We start from the raw sequence: 12,801 nt of genomic DNA, 5'->3' as shown, positions 1-12,801 counted from the left end.
TGAACCAACAACAGCAACAAGCTGAACATAACTGATACACAACCTCGAGTAACCGAAATAACCAGTATCAACCTAACTGCAAGGAACAGTCCGCACTGGGATAGGCGCCCAGCATCCTCTACGGACCAGGAGAAAAGGATTTACCGTCAGGTATTAAAATCATATTTTCTCTTACGTCCTAGAGGATGCTGGGGACTCCAAAAGGACCATGGGGTCTATACCAAAGCTCCAGAACGGGCAGGAGAGTGCGGACGACTCTGCAGCACCGATTGAACAAACATGAGGTCCTCATCAGCCAGGGTATCAAACTTGTAAAACTTAGCAAAGGTGTTTGAACCCGACCACGTAGCTGCTCGGCCAAGCTGAAGTGCCGAGACCCCTCGGGCAGCCGCCCAAGATGAGCCCACTTCCCTGGTATAATGGGCCTTTACGGACTTCGGCAACGGTAGCCCAGCCGGAGAATGAGCTTGCTGAATCGTATTACAAATCCAGCGTGCATTAGTTTGCTTAGAAGCAGGATTTCCAATCTTGTTGGAAGCATACAGGACAAACAAAGCCTCTGTTTTCCTGGTAAGAGCCGTTCTGGCGACGTAAATTTTCAAAGCTCTTACAACATCAAGAGACTTTGGAACCGCCACCGCATCTGTAGCCACAGGCACCACAATAGGTTGGTTAATGTGAAACGAAGAAACCACCTTCGGCAGAAATTGTTGACAAGTCCTCAATTCCGCTCTATCCGAATGGAAGATCAAATATGGACTCTTGTGAGAGACAAGGCCGCCAACTCTGACACTCGCCTGGCAGACGCCAGAGCCAAAAGCATGACCACTTTCCAAGTGAGAAACTTTAACTCAATCTTACGCAAAGGTTCAAACCAGTGAGACATAAGAAACTGCAACACCACTTCAAAATCCCACGGCGCCACAAATGGAGGATGGATATGCAGCACTCCCTTCACGAAAGTCTGAACCCCTGGAAGGACGGCCAATTCTTTTTGAAAGAAAATAGATAAAGCCGAAATCTGCACTTTGATGGAACCCAATTTCAGGCCTGCATCGACGCCTGCCTGCAAAAAATGGAGAAACCGACCCAAGTGAAACTCCTCCGCAGGAGCTGCTTTGGTTTCACCACGAAACATACTTTCTCCAAATACGGTGATAATGTTTCGCCGTAACCTCCTTCCTACCTTTAAGGAGAGGATGACTTCCCCGGGAATACCTTTCTGAGCTAAGATTTGGCGCTCAACTTCCACGCCGTCAAACGCAGCTGCGGTAAGTCCAGAAACACGCAGGTCCCCTGCAGTAACAGGTCCTCTCTTAGAGGAAGCAGCCAAGGTTCTTCCACGAGCAATTCCCAAAGATACAAATGCCAGGCCCTGCGTGGCCAATCTGGAACGACGAGAATCGCCTGAACCCTTGTTCGTCGTAAGATCCCCAGCACCTTTGGAATGAGAGGAAGCGGAGGGAACACATACACCGACTGAAACACCCACGGAGTCACCAGGGCGTCCACTGCACGGGCTTGGGGGTCCCGTGACCTGGAACAATACCTCGGAAGCTTCTTGTTGAGGCGAGACGCCATCATGTCTATCAGAGGAATTCCCCAACGCCTTGTCACTTCTGCAAATACCTCTTGATGAAGAGCCCACTCTCCCAGATGGAGATCGTGTCTGCTGAGAAAGTCTGCTTCCCAGTTGTCCACGCCCCGGAAGGAAGACTGCTGACAGAGCGCCCACGTGCTGTTCCGCCCAGCGAAGGATTCTTGTGGCCTCCACCATAGCCGCCCTGCTCCTTGTTCCGCCTTGGCGGTTTACGTACGCCACCGCTGTTATGTTGTCCGACTGGATCACGACAGGACGACCTTGAAGAAGGCTCTTCGCTTGCAGCAGGTCGTTGTAAATGGCTCTTAACTCGAGAACATTTATGTGGAGACAAGATTCCTGGTTTGACCATTTTCCCTGGAAATTTCTTCCTTGCGTGACTGCGCCCCAGCCTCGGAGACTTGCATCTGTTGTCAGCAGGACCCAGTCCAGGATTCCGAATCGGCATCCCTCTAGAAGGTGAGAGCTTTGCAGTCACCACAGGAGAGAAATCCTGGCCCTGGAAGATAGACTTATTTTCCTGTGCATGTGCAGGTGAGACCCGGTCCATTTGTTCAGCAGATCCCACTGAAACACCCGGGCATGAAACCTGCCAAACGGAATGGCTTCGTAAGCCGCATCCATCATCCCTAGAACCAGAGAGCATTGATGAATCGACACACTTGTCGGCCTCAGAAGCTCCCTGACCATTGTCTGTATTTCCAGAGCTTTGTCTTCCGGAAGAAACACTCTCTGTAACTCCGTGTCTAGAATCATGCCCAGAAAGGGCAGCCGAGTGGCCGGGATCAACTGAGACTTCGGCAAATTTAGAACCCAACCGTGTTGTCGCAGAACCGACAGAGAAAGATCCACATTTCTTAACAACTGTTCCATGGACCTCACCTTTATCAGGAGATCGTCCAAGTACGGGATAATTGTAACCCCTTGCTTGCGAAGAAGAACCATCATTTCTGCCATGACCTTGGTGAAAACCCTCGGGGCCGTGGAAAGCCCAAACTGCAACGTCTGAAATTGGCAATGACAATCCTGCACCGTAAATCTCAGGAAGGCCTGATGCGGAGGATATATCGGGACGTGTAAGTAGGCATCCTTTATGTCGACTGACGCCATAAAACCCCCCCTTCTAGGCTGGCGATCACAGCTCGAAGAGATTCCATCTTGAACTTGAAAGTTTTCAAGTATGGATTGAGGGATTTTAGGTTCAGAATCTGTCTGATCGAACCGTCCGGCTTCGGTACGACAAAGAGGCTCGAATAGAACCCCTCCCCCCGTTGGGACGGGGGAACGGGAACAATGACCCTGTTGACACAACTTTTGTATCGCAGCATTTACCACATCTCTTTCCGGAAGAGAGACTGGCAAGGCCGAAATGAAAAAGCGGTGAGGGGGCATCTCCTGAAACTCCAGCTTGTACCCCTGAGACACTATGTTTAATACCCAAGGATCCAGGGCTGATTGAAACCAGACCTGACTGAAGATCCGGAGACGGCCCCCCACCGGCCCGGACTCCCCCAGGGAAGCCCCAGCGTCATGCGGTGGACTTGGTAGAAGCGGGGAGGAATTTTGGTCCTGGGTGACTGATCCTGCAGGCGACTTCTTTCCCCTTCCTCTACCCTTTGAAGCGAGGAAGGACGAGCCTTTTCCTTGTTTGTATTTATTAGGTCGAAAGGACTGCATCTGCTGATGGGGTGCCTTTTTCTGTTGTGTGGGAACATAAGGAAGAAAAGATGACTTACCCGCAGTCGCGGTAGACACCAGGTCAGCCAGGCCGTCACCAAACAAGACACTACCTTCGAAGGGGAGAGCTTCCATATTTTCCTTGGAGTCGGCGTCAGCATTCCATTGATGGATCCACAGCGCCCTCCTGGCCGAGACCGCCATGGCATTGGCTTTTGATCCCAAGAGGCCAACATCCCTCGCCGCATCCTTTAGGTAATCTGCAGAGTCCTTGATATAACCAAGAGTCAAAAGAATATTATCTTTATCAAGGGTATCCATATCATAAGCTAAATTATCAGCCCATTTAGCAATAGCACTACTCACCCATACCGACGCCACAGCAGGTCTGAGCAATGCACAAGTATTAACGAAAATGGCCTTCAAAGACGTTTCCAGCTTGCAATCCGACAGATCCTTGAGAGGAGCCGTGTCAGGGGACGGAAGCGCCACCTTCTTGGACAGACGGGATAGAGCCTTGTCGACATTCAGAGACGACTCCCATTTTTCCCTGTTATCAGAGGGGAAAGGATACGCCATAAAAATTCTCTTGGGAATCTGCCACCTCTTATCCAGTGACTCCCAAGCTTTTTCACAAAGAGCATTCATTTCATGAGAAGGGGGAAACTTCACCTCAGGTTTTTTCCCTTTAAATAGGCAAATCCTTATTTCCTGAACCGCAGGTTCGTCAGAAATATGTAAAACATCTTTAATAGCCACAATCATGTACTGAATACTCTTAACTACCCTAGGGTGTAAAGTAGCTTCATTAAAATCAACATCGGAATCTGAGTCCGTGTAGGCATCTGTATCTACCATCTGGGTAGATGAACGTTTTTGTGACCCTGAGGGGGTCTGCAACTGAGCCAAATCATCCTCCATGGATTTTCTCCATGTCTGAGTCTGAGAATCAGATTTATCCAACCTCTTAGACAACAAAGCAACATTAGCATTAAGTGTACTCAACATAGCAACCCAATCAGTAGTCGACAGAGCCATTTCCAGCTCCTTTTCTGCACCCTTAGTAACTTCCTCCGGGGAGGAACACTCAGCCTCAGACATGCCGACACGAAGTACCGACACCCACACACACACTGTCCAATAAAGGGGACAGCCTACAGGGCAGCCCAGAGAGAGAAAAACAGAGGACGTATGCCAGCTCAAACCCCAGCGCCCATATATTACAGCACACTAATATGTGTCAGCAGCGCTGCACCAATAATAAGAAAAGCACCAAAAATGTTGCTGTTCCTTTTACGTGTGAGGAACCTGGAGGTCCGGCCCAGCGTTCTCTGCAGCGGCTGTGGAGAGAAGAAAATGGCGCTGGTGAGCTGTGCGGCTAAGCCCCGCCCCTTCCCGGCGCGCTTCAGTCCCGCCTGAATTTGAATTTTTTTTATACTGGCGGGGGTCTGTTATACGGTGCCCAGGCACAGAATATCACTTTTACCAGTCTCCAATACTTCAGTAACTGCTGCCCAGGGCGCCCTTCCCCCAGCGCCCTGCGAGTGCCGTTAGTGGTATGTGTGGGAGCATGGAGCGCAGCGCTACCGATGCGATGTACCTCAGTTACTGAAGTGTTCTGCCGTCTAAAGTCTTCGGTTCTTCTCATACTCACCCGGATTCTGTCTTCTGGCTTCTGTGAGGGGGTTGACGGCGCAACTCCGGGAACAAGCAGCTAGGCGTACCAAGTGATCGAACCCTCTGGAGCTAATGGTGTCCAGTAGCCTAAGAAGCAGAGCCCTTGAACTAAGAAGAAGTAGGTCTGACTTCTCTCCCCTCAGTCCCACGATGCAGGGAGCCTGTAGCCAGCAGGTCTCCCTGAAAATAAAAAACCTAACAATAAAGTCTTTAGAGAAACTCTGTAGAGCTCCCCTAGTGTGTGTCCAATCACTCCTGGGCACAGAGTCTAACTGAGGTCTGGAGGAGGGGCATAGAGGGAGGAGCCAGTTCACACCCATTCAAAGTCTTATAGTGTGCCCATGTCTCCTGTGGATCCCGTCTATACCCCATGGTCCTTATGGAGTCCCCAGCATCCTCTAGGACGTAGGAGAAATAGAAAAGCTTTCAAGCGCCCATTAATTATTGCAGCTATTAACACAATTGAACTGCCACCCTGGAAGTGAAGCACTAAGCTTTGCAGGATTCCCTGGGCTTCCAACAAACTGGACCTTCATGGCCCAATGGACTCATCATGATATAATGACCCGCCACAAACTGGACTCCGCATGATACACTGGCCAGGAGATCTGTACAGGCAATCTAGTTTACTGCAGTCATAGAGAACACATGTACAAGGAATATTATCAAGTTCCTTTCATAGATACAAAAGTATATTTTTACACATCAGTGAATTAAAATATAATGGAGAGACTAGTAAAAGCATAAAGAAAGCTATAATATTTCCTCTACACCACAGGTTAAAGTGTGTGTGAAGGGGGGGGGGGGAGGTAGTTGTTTGCTTGTCAAAAGTAAACACTGTATGGGAGACACCACCATTGCCCTGCACAGTAATTACAACACAAAAACCTGCCCCATCACCTACATCAATAGATGATGCAGTTGGCGCTAGTGTTACGGATGAGCTGCAGCCACCTCCCAATTCCTCAGGTCCTGGTGGCTCCATGGTCCTCCTCCATCTACAGCCCATCCCTCCTGGTACTCTCATACACAGTGTCTGCTGGACAGCATTCATACCCTCCCCAGGTCCCAGTGGCTTCCTTTTCTGGCACGGCGTATGTGATGTCATGCTGTCACTGCTGCTGAAGTGAAGAAGAGCCATGAAGAGGAGCAGGCTCTGCATCTTGGAGACAAGATGTGAGGGGGATGGAGGGACAAAAGAGATGGGGAAGCTGCTGGAGGGATACAGGGCATGGAGCTGCTGGAGGGCCACAGGTGGTGAGCTGCTGAAGTGAAAGAGGCAGAGATGTGTGCAAGGGGAACTAATGTGGGCATTATGTGTATAAGCGGCACTACTGTGGTCATTAAGTGTAAGAGGCACCACTATTGTGGGCAGTGTGTGTAAGGGTCACTACAACTGTGGGCATTCTTTATATAAGCGGCACTACTACTGTGGGCATTTTGTGTATAAGCGGCACTACTGTGATCATTATGTGTAAGGAGCACTACCACTGTGGAAACGGTGTACAAGGGGGAGTGTGTTCTTCTCCTTTGTTTTCCTGATTTCAAGTCTGTGTATAGTGGACCAGCGGCCAAAAAGGACAAGGTAAAACGGTCTTAAGTATTTTAAGTAGTGTAAAAAGACATCAGTGGCACATTACTGTCGTTAAACGGATCCTCCACTTAAAAGTAAACATTTTTATTATCCCACGTCTTTTCAAGACTGGTCTATTTGGTTAGTCGCCACTGTCTGCGCTTACCAAATAATCAGCAGCCTGTTATCGCTGCAGGTTCTGTACTACTTCCAAGCCTGAAATATCAGCTGTAATACGTACACAGCCTCTGAAAGAGTCCTCAGTTTTCAGGCCATCAACAATGACCAATTATAATGTTCTACGTAAAGACCAAACAGTATAAGGTGCAATAAATGCCATTAATTATGAACACTGGATAGTGATTGAAAAGTAGTGCAAATGCCTCATGTTAAAATAAGAGCTAAAAAAGGGAAAATAATTTAAGCATACAATATGGGCCGGATTCAAACGTTCCCTCCCATCCCTCTCGTGACAGCGCCTGCAGCTTTTCTAATGTTGCTGCCGACGGGCACGACAAGTTAATATCAGCTCGCTACCCCCAGGGGAAGCAAGTTGTAATGCACATAGAGACACGTCTGCGCTCCCAAAAAGGGTCTTTTCACGCTCGCGCCTATTACTTTAGTCGGGTTCAGGTGCTTTGTGCGCCTAAACCAGAGTGTAATGGGCGCGATCAACGCGATAAGTGAGGGCATTTGAATATCGCCCCTCGATCTCCCGTCACTTTAGATGGGAGATCAGGGGCGCGATAACATTTACATTCCTCCAATAAGTGGGACCAATAATGTAACAATAAAATATGTTTATCATAATAAGTCATATAGCAGGCCTACACAGTTTCCAATAAAAATGTAACCTCTCTCTTCCCCCCCCCCCCCCCCCCCCACACACACACACCTTAAACAGCTTCATACCCATACCTCTAAATAAAACACATGGTGGTCTACTCCTCAGGAAGAAAATTAATATGGTATATGAACCACAAAGGTCTTGAATATGCCACGTATCATAGTTTAAAGCCTTGGAATGTGGAGGATAGCCACCAATTTGCACTGAACTGCTGCCACGTTCTGCCTCCTCTGCTAAGAACATCTTAACCTTCGCAGAAACACTACTATTTAGAAAATAACATGTTTGGCAACATATGCTCTGATACAGTACACCAACTGTTAACATATAATCTGACTAAAACAAATTAGAAAACAAATGATATTCAAAAGTCCAACTTAAATACACAACAAGCTAACTTATGCTTGTTTACACCAGGGAAAACAGGCAATATGTGTACATAACTTTTAAAAAGTGAAGAGCAATACAAAATAAGATTTTACTTACCGATAAATCTATTTCTCATAGTCCGTAGTGGATGCTGGGGACTCCGTCAGGACCATGGGGAATAGCGGCTCCGCAGGAGACAGGGCACAAAAGCAAGCTTTTAGGATCACATGGTGTGTACTGGCTCCTCCCCCTATGACCCTCCTCCAAGCCTCAGTTAGGTACTGTGCCCGGACGAGCGTACACAATAAGGAAGGATCTTGAATCCCGGGTAAGACTCATACCAGCCACACCAATCACACCGTACAACTTGTGATTTGAACCCAGTTAACAGTATGATAACAATGAAGTAGCCTCTAAAAAAGATGGCTCACAACAATAATAACCCGATTTTTTTGTAACAATAACTATGTACAAGTAATGCAGACAATCCGCACTTGGGATGGGCGCCCAGCATCCACTACGGACTATGAGAAATAGATTTATCGGTAAGTAAAATCTTATTTTCTCTAACGTCCTAGTGGATGCTGGGGACTCCGTCAGGACCATGGGGATTATACCAAAGCTCCCAAACGGGCGGGAGAGTGCGGATGACTCTGCAGCACCGAATGAGAGAACTCCAGGTCCTCCTCAGCCAGGGTATCAAATTTTGTAGAATTTAGCAAACGTGTTTGCCCCTGACCAAGTTGCAGCTCGGCAAAGTTGTAAAGCCGAGACCCCTCGGGCAGCCGCCCAAGATGAGCCCACCTTCCTTGTGGAATGGGCATTTACAGATTTTGGCTGTGGCAGGCCTGCCACAGAATGTGCAAGCTGAATTGTACTACAAATCCAACGAGCAATAGTCTGCTTAGAAGCAGGAGCACCCAGCTTTTTGGGTGCCTACAATATAAACAGCAAGTCAGACTTTCTGACTCCAGCCGTCCTGGAATTATATATATATATATATAATTTCAGGGCCCTGACAACGTCTAGCAACTTGGAGTCCTCCAAGTCCCTAGTAGCCGCAGGCACCACAATAGGTTGTTTCAGGTGAAACGCTGACACCACCTTAGGAAGAAACTGGGGACGAGTCCGCAGTTCTGTCCTGTCCCGAATGGAAAATCAAATATGGGCTTTTGTAAGACAAATCCGCCAATTTTGACAATCGCCTGGCCGAGGCCAGGGCCAACAGCATGGTCACTTTCCATGTGAGATATTTCAAATCCACAGATTTGAGTGGTTCAAACCAATATGATTTGAGGAATCCCAACACTACGTTGAGATCCCACGGTGCCACTGGAGGCACACAAGGGCTGTATATGCAATACTCCCTTGACAAACGTCTGGACTTCAGGAACTGAAGCCAATTCTTTCTGGAAGAAAATCTATAGGGCCGAAACTTGAACCTTAATGGACCCCAATTTGAGGCTCATAGACACTCCTGTTTGCAGGAAGTGCAGAAATCGACCTAGTTGAGATTTTTTCGTGGGGCCTTCCTGGCCTCACCCACGCAACATATTTTTACCACATGTGGTGATAACGTTGTGCGGTCACCTCCTTCCTGGCTTTGACCAGGATAGGTATGACCTCTTCCGGAATGCCTTTTCCCTTAGGATCCGGCGTTCAAACCGCCCTGCCGTCAAACGCAGTCGCGGTAAGTCTTGGAACAGACAAGGTCCCTGCTGGAGCAGGTCCTTTCTTAAAGGCCGATGCCACGGTTCCTCTTGGAACAGACATGGTACTTGCTGAAAGCAAATCCCTTCTTAGCTCCCGAGGCCATTAGTCCTCTGTGAGCATCTCTTGAAGTTCCGGTTACCAAGTCCCTCTTGGCCAATCCGGAGCCACGAATATAGTTCTTACTCCTCTATGTCTTATAATTCTCAATACCTTGGTTATGAGAAGCAGAGGAGGGAACACATACACCGACTGTTACACCCACGGTGTTATCAGGACGTCCACAGCTATCGCCTGAAGGTCTCGTGACCTGGCGCAATACCTGTCCCATTTTTTGTTCGGGCGGGACGCCATCATGTCCATCTTTGGTCTTTCGCAACGGTTCACAATCATGCGGAAAACTTCCCGATGAAGTTCCCACTCTCCCGGGTGGAGGTCGTGCCTGCTGAGGAAGTCTGCTTCCCAGTCGTCCACTCCCGGAATGAACACTGCTGACAGTGCTATCACATGATTTTCCGCCTAGCGAAAAATCCTTGCAGTTTTGCCACTGCCCTCCTGCTTCTTGTGCCGCCCTTTCTGTTTACGTGGGCGACTGCCGTGATGTTATCCCACTGGATCAATACCGGCTGACCTTGAAGCAGAGGTCTTGCTAAGCTTAGAGCATTATAAATTTGCTCTTAGCTCCAGTATATTTATGTGGAGAGAATTCTCCAGACTTGATCACACTCCTTGTGTGACTGCTCCCCAGCCTCTCAGGCTGGCCTCCGTGGTCACGAGCATCCAATCCTGAATGCCGAATCTGCGGCCCTCTAGAAGATGAGCACTCTGTAATCACCACAGGAGAGACGCCCTTGTCCTTGGATATAGGGTTATCCGCTGATGCATCTGAAGATGCGATCCGGACCATTTGTCCAGCAGATCCCACTGAAGAGTTCTTGCGTGAAATCTGCCGAATGGAAGCGCTTCGTAATAAGCCACCATTTTTACCAGGACTCTTGTGCAATGATGCACTGACACTTTTCCTGGTTTTAGGAGGATCCCGATTAGCTCGGATAACTCCCTGGCTTTCTCCTCTGGGAGAAACACCTTTTTCTGGACTGTGTCCAGAATCATCCCTAGGACCAGCAGACGTGTCGTCGGAACAACTGCGGTTTTGGAATATTTAGAATCCACCCGTGCTGTCGTAGAACTACTTGAGATAGTGCTACTCCGACCTCCAACTGTTCTCTGGACCTTGTTCTTATCAGGAGGTCGTCCATTTTCTTTGAAGACGAATCCTCCTTTCGGTCATTACCTTGGTAAGGACCCGGGGTGCCTTGGACAATCCAACGGCATCGTCTTGAAACTGATAGTGACAGTTCTGTACCACGAACCTGAGGTACCCTTGGTGAGAAAAGGCAAATTTTGGGACATGGAGGTAAGCATCCCTGATGTCCCGGGACACCATATAGTCCCCTTGTTCTTTGCTATCACTGCTCTGAGTGACTCCATCTGGATTTGAACCCTTGTAAGTGTTCAAATTTTTCAGATTTAGAATAGGTCTCACCTAGCCTTCAGTACCACCATATAGTGTGGAGTAATACCCCTTTCCTTGTTGTCGGAGGGGTAAATTTATTATCACCTGCTGGGAATACAGCTTGTGAATTGTTTTCAATACTGCCTCCCTGTCGGAGGGAGACATTGGTACAGCAGACTACAGGAACCTGCGAGGGGGGAAACCTCTCGACATTCCAATCTGTACCCCTTGGATACTACTTGTAGGATCCAGGGGTCCTGTACGGTCCCAGCGTCATGCTGAGAACTTGGTAGAAGCGGTGGAGGGCTTCTGTTCCTGGGAATGGGCTGCCTGCTGCAGTCTTCTTCCCTTTCCTCTATCCCTGGGCAGATATGACTCTTATAGGGACGAAAGGACTGAGGCTGAAAAGACGGTGTCTTTTTCTGCAGAGATGTGACTTAGGGTAAAAAACGGTGGATTTTCCAGCAGTTGCCCTGGCCACCAGGTCCCATGGACCGACCCCAAATAACTCCTCCCCTTTATACGGCAATACATCTTTGTGCCGTTTGGAATCTGCATCACCTGACCACTGTCGTGTCCATAAACATCTTCTTGCAGATATGGACATCGCATTTACTCTTGATGCCAGAGTGCAAATATCCCTCTGCGCATCTCGCATATATAGAAATGCATCCTTTAAATGCTCTATAGTCAATAAAATACTGTCCCTGTCAAAGGTATCAATATTTTTAGTCAGGGAATCCGACCAAGCCACCTCAGCTCTGCACATCCAGGCTGAGGCGATCGCTGGTCGCAGTATAACACCAGCATGTGTGTGTATACTTTTTAGGATATTTTTCAGCCTCCTATCAGCTGGCTCCTTAAGTACGGCCCTATCCGTAGATGGTACCGCCACTTGTTCTGATAAGCGTGTGAGCGCCTTATCCACCCTGAGGGGTGTTTCCCACTGCGCCTTAACTTCTGGCGGGAAAAGGTACACCGCCAATAATTTTCTATCGGGGGAAACCCACGCATCATCACACACTTCATTTAATTTATCTGATTCAGGAAAACTACAGGTAGTTTTTTCACCTCACACATAATACCCTTTTTTGTGGTACTTGGAGTATCAGAAATATGTAACACCTCCTTCATTGCCCTAAAAGAAAATACGTTTGTTTCTTCACCGTCGACACTGAAATCAGTGTCCGTGTCTGGGTCTGTGTCGACCGACTGAGGTAAATGGGCATTTTACAGCCCCTGACGGTGTTTGAGACGCCTGGACAGATACTAATTTGTTCGCCGGCCCTCTCATGTCGTCAACCGGCTTGCAGCGTGTTGACATTGTCACGTAATTTCCATAAATAAGCCATCCATTCCGGTGTCGACTCCCTAGAGAGTGACATCACCATTACAGGCAATTTGCTCCGCCTCCTCACCAATATTTTCCTCATACATGTCGACACACACGTACCGACATACAGCACACACATAGGGAATGCTCTGATAGAGGACAGGACCCACTAGCCCTTTGGGGAGACAGAGGGAGAGTTTGCCAGCACACACCAAAACGCTATAATTATCCAGGGACAACCTTTATATAAGTGTTCCTCCCTTATAGCATTTTAATATATATACATATCGCCAAATCAGTGCCCCCCCTCTCTGTTTTAACCCTGTTTCTGTAGTGCAGTGCAGGGGAGAGCATGGGAGCCTTCCCACCAGCCTTTCTGTGAGGGAAAATGGCGCTGTGTGCGGAGGAGAATAGGCCCCGCCCCCTTTTCGGCGGGCTTCTTCTCCGGAGTTTTAGATATCTGGCAGGGGTTAAATACATCCATATAGCCTCAAGGGCT

The 12,801-nt window shown here is 48.4% G+C and overlaps 1 protein-coding gene across 7 annotated transcripts in view; it reads right to left on the bottom strand.

Moving 5' to 3' along the window:
• Positions 1-12,801, bottom strand: part of CSNK1G3 (casein kinase 1 gamma 3) — a 383,972-nt gene that overhangs the window by 170,875 nt on the left and 200,296 nt on the right. The window lies entirely within an intron of this gene.

This window comes from Pseudophryne corroboree, chromosome 1 (assembly GCF_028390025.1).
Source record: "Pseudophryne corroboree isolate aPseCor3 chromosome 1, aPseCor3.hap2, whole genome shotgun sequence".
Classification (NCBI taxonomy): Eukaryota; Metazoa; Chordata; class Amphibia; order Anura; family Myobatrachidae; genus Pseudophryne; species Pseudophryne corroboree.
This window is presented reverse-complemented; position numbering and strand designations above follow the sequence as displayed.